Source organism: Aegilops tauschii, chromosome 5 (assembly GCF_002575655.3).
Source record: "Aegilops tauschii subsp. strangulata cultivar AL8/78 chromosome 5, Aet v6.0, whole genome shotgun sequence".
Classification (NCBI taxonomy): domain Eukaryota; kingdom Viridiplantae; phylum Streptophyta; class Magnoliopsida; order Poales; family Poaceae; genus Aegilops; species Aegilops tauschii.
In genome coordinates, this window is record NC_053039.3 from 568,760,247 (window position 1) to 568,764,965 (window position 4,719).

Sequence of the window (4,719 nt, forward strand, 5' to 3'; positions counted from 1 at the left end):
CGTTCCAAGCTGGGCGAGCTACATTCGTAAGTGGAGGCTTGCAAGAAGGTCCTGTCCATCCTCGCCGCCCCCTCACTCACCTTCTTCTGCAACTACCTCCAATCCATTGCCGCCGCTGCCGCTTGCACCAAGCTCGTTCCCAAGGCCCGATCCGCTGCCCCTTCCCTTTCTTCGGCCCCGATCCCCTCCTTCCCCCTTCTTGATTGTGTCCGACTGCATATTTAACTCTCTTGCATCAACAGGCTCCCGTCGCCCATGTCGCCGCCATTGCCCGGTCGCAGATTGGAGCACGGACCCGCCTCGCACCTCCTGCCACCCGCCGCCACTTTGCCAGGTAGGACACCCTTCTTCCATGCTTAAGGTGAGGAATATTGGTTCCTCCTCTTCCAAATTCATTTTTTAATGTTGTTGAATTGCCCATTTTAATTGTTTGGTTACGGTACTCTTTCACTGCTTGTGATGGATTTGATCGTGATTTTGGCATGGATATGAGATCTCTCCTTCTGCTCCTTCCAATATGTCAAATTGATTTTCTGTAGCTGAGTTGATCTTCTCATCTGGCGGGCTCAAGCTCCTCGTGGTCATCCGAGCTGACCTCCTCGCCTTGATAGGTGAGATTCATACTGAAATTGCCACGCTTATTTTTGTTTTTACCTCACTGAAGACATAAGGAGGTTTAACCAAGAAGTCTCCGAGTTGGTTCTTGGGAGTAGTTAGCACTTACAAATATGTATCTCTAATTGAGTGCCACCGAATATTTTTCCAGGTACTAACCTAATGATCATATACGGTCTTGTTTTAGGATCCCCCAGCAGATGAACCAGAGGTACTTCCAGGAATTCCTCTCATATTCGGACTGTGCTAAGCTATTCGAATTTGACTTTCAGGATTACATTCATCATTTTGGACGTACTGCACCTGGTGATAAAGGAAAAGGAACTGTATTGTTATTCTTCATGCCCAAACAATTAGAGTTTCTCATCTCCTTGAGGGTAATCAATTCTACGCCGAGATAATATGGCCTTTCTTTCCCTCTAAAGTTGGCGAAAATCACATATTTAGTGTGTCTGCAGGCAGCCAACATTCATCTCACAGAGCACGAGTTTAATAACAAGAATGTGCCAAATATGCAAGCACATTTTGTAAGTGCATCTTTTACAATATAGTGAAGTGCTCCAATCCAGTATTTTTTTTCTTTCCTTTTAAGTTGGTAATCCACCTTTTATATCCTTTACAATATGTTGACAAGTTACAACTGAATTTATTGAGCAGGATAAAATTGTTGGCGATAGCTACTTTCTACATCAGTCGGCTCAGCCAGCCTATAGATCCTAAATTCTACCATACGACTCACACGCCATGAAAGACATCTTTAGTGTTCATGGTCTCAGTTTGAAGGTAAAATGCTTCTTGAAGGTTTTTGTGGGATCTCTGTATTTTTATGTTTCGCTGGTTTACAGGTCGCTGTTATTTTGGATAGCATGTAGAAGCAACCTTGTCTTTTTGTTAATATTTCGGTGAGCATCTCCCAGAAGTACTTGGCTGATAGTATTTTCATCACCGCTAATATTTTTGTTTCATGAAAAGGTTCTCCTGTTTATCTTGTGTAAACTGACTTCACATACCAAATTTGTTTTTAATGTCCAATTCACTACGATTTGCCAGGACGTAGGTGCATCATTTTACTTTAGCAACCCTCCAAAAGTGGAAATTGACCTGGAGTGCAGAGTTATGAGGAAAATATGTTATAACAGAATTGTTGGTTCTAGACAGAGGCGAAAGAGGCATTGCATCACTGCTGCAAATCCTTAATTATAACAGGTAGTTTGCAAGATTAGAGAGGGCCAGATTCTTTCGGTTGTTTGTTATGACACAAATACAAAAGCTGAAATGATTTAGTATATGGACCAAATCAAGGACATAGTTCAGCGGATGGGATAAAGCCATACAAAGTTACATATACAAGTAATTGTTTCCAATCTTTCTATGAGCATGAACCTGAGTTAATATCGAAAGTGCTCGCCTATGTGATTACCATCTTTTTTCCTCATCTCCTTTCTTTAACAGGTTACAATTGTAAATTTGGAAAGGAAATTGATATTTTTAACTCTTGTTCCAAAACAGGTGGCCTTGAATTTGGTAAAACTTGCATGCCTGTCCCTATTTATTTTGAAATTTTGGGCAAACTCTGTATGGTTTTCTGTTGGACAACATCGGCGAGAAGGCAAGATGCTAAAGTATTTAAGGTTTGCGCCTTGCCTCCTTTTGAGTTAGGTGGAAATTAGTTCATGGACCAATTCTTTCTTTTGATGTTTTATTATTGTTTTTCTATTATAGCCGAGGAACTAGCATATTTTTTACAGGATTGATCGATTTGTTGATTTGTTTGTTTTATTTTGTTCCTGTAGTTGTAGTCTCACTAGTAGAAAAAGGGCCTATTGTCCCGGTTCGTGAGGGCCTTCTGTCCCGGTTTGTGAACCGGGACTAAAAGGTCGTTACTAATGCCCTTGGCCTTTAGTTCCGGTTCTTACATGAACCGGGACAGAAGGTCCTCCACGTGGCCGCTGCGGCCAGCCCAGGCAGGGGGGCCTTTGGTTTAGGGGTCCACGCGTCAGCATCTGGCTGGAGCTGAGGTTTTTGTTTTTTTTGAAAGGGGCTGATTTAGGGGTTTTGGGGGTTAATTTAGGTTGTTATTAGGTAGCTATTAGAGAGAAGTGTCCTCTCTTATATCTCCGTGCTTGGTTTACTAACGCTACGTACTGCTATGCCTAAACATGGCTTAGATTGAAGTGAAGGCAACATGTGGTGCATGTCGAAAGTAATATTAATCCTAACTTGATCAAGTTTGGATTGTACTACTTTCGACATGCATCACATGCATGTTGCCTTCACTTCAATCCTATCCATGTTCATTTCACCCGCTCATATATAATAACTCTTCATGCGCGCATCATGCATCATTTTTATTACTTGTTCTGTTCTCAGAATATGGAATCTATTTGTGCAATCTGACCTAACTCTCCTTGCTTTCGAGGATTTTACTAGAACTGACATAAATGTTCAGTATCTGGATTTGGATGTTCAGTATCTGCCATAGTTTATTTGGATGTTCATGTTCTGTTTATTCTGGCAGAGCATGGCCAAGCTGGCATGTAAATAAGATTTTTACCTCCAAGAGGTACCTAAATCTGGATTTTTACTTGACAGTTTGTGCACTATAATGTACAACTGACTTGTACTTCAGATTGGACTTCTAGTTGTCTATAGTCCTTGTATGTGTATATACATATCATTTAACCGTGGCCACTGATGTGCATGCAGTTCAGAACGCAAGAAAATGAACTATGGTCTGAAGTTCTTTTGAAATCCACCATGATGATGTTTATTGTGCTGTGTTTGCGTATCATTGTACTAATCTGCTTTTTCTCAACCAAGGGGCTGTAAGCAATAGATGGTCTGGTTTGCCTGTTAACAAGTTATAACTAGGTATGAATTGTGCTTCTGTACCATGATGTGAAATGGGTAAAGTGATTTTAGTGTCTCTTCCTATTGGATTAAGAACCTTTTACTCCATCAAGTGTATATGTATACATCATGGATGCCTCAGATTTTGCGTTTGAGCTAAGTTCCTGGGCAGTGGCGGAGCCACCTCCCGGGGACCCTGGGAAGCTGCCCGGGCTCTGCCCAGAAATTCCCACTTGATTATAAAAGGAGATGGAGAATTAATCATCAGTTTTAGTGGGCAAATGCCCATAAACCACATCTCTTTGTATTTTGCCCCGGCTCCATGTACTGGCTAGCTCTGCCACTGTTCCTGGCTACCGTTGTGTACGGTGTACCTATGAACCGTCCGTATCGTCGGCCCTTTTGGTGAGATAAGGTAAATTACCAAAACCGATAGGCTACGAATCAGGAGGCTTCAGTGATGTCTCAAGTCTGTTATGCCATAGAGCTGCTACCTGCTAATGTATTTCTTCATGTTTCATATCACGCTCGTCGACAATGGTTGAGTTTGCTGGAGAGCAGGATGGTCGGCGTGGATTTTTTGAACCCAAGCTCGCTTACACAGTTTAGAAATTTTGTTTGATAACATATGCTACTTTGAGATTTTGCATCATGTATATGCATGATTTTGCTAAGAATTTTAAGAACTGTAAATTTTTTCTCTCCCTTTGGTCGACTCCCTGAATACTCCTCTCATAGATGGCGATGAGGGTCCAGATTTGCTGTTTTCTTCGGCCCACGTGGTGACGATGCCTTCTGCATGCTGGCTGACATATAAATCTGAAATTTTCCCCGTGAATGGAAATACTACTGCATGGCAAGTGCTGCTGTTACTGTACTAAATCACTAAACCATTTTAGTAAGCAACGTGAATGCAACTATTCATTTGTCGACGAGGTATTGCTCCGTTTGATGCCTGATAGCTAATTCACCTTGTTCATCCTTCATGGTCAAAACAAATTGTGTTTCAAGGTGGCTGATTTTCTGCATGACATGTAACTAGCTTGGATTTACATGACTTGCATGTCTATTTTTCATATTTTCTTGATGTGTGGGTAATTTTTGTGTACATATGGATCTTATTAGTCCATATTGCTGGAGATTTATTTTGTTATGCTGGCTAAGCATGGGTCTTGTTATTGACCATGTCACCAGCTGGTAGGTGTTTTGGCTGTGCTTAGTTTGTGAGTCTGTTCTTGGCTTTCGCCGTCAATA

The 4,719-nt window shown here is 41.6% G+C and overlaps 1 long non-coding RNA gene across 1 annotated transcript; it reads left to right on the forward strand.

Moving 5' to 3' along the window:
* The first annotated feature begins 250 nt into the window (after positions 1-250).
* LOC123493917 (uncharacterized) lies at positions 251-3,582 on the forward strand. The gene is made up of 4 exons (XR_006663345.2): positions 251-361; positions 540-992; positions 1,074-1,142; positions 1,273-3,582. It is a non-coding gene; the product is annotated as an uncharacterized lncRNA (long non-coding RNA).
* The last annotated feature ends 1,137 nt before the right edge of the window (positions 3,583-4,719 follow it).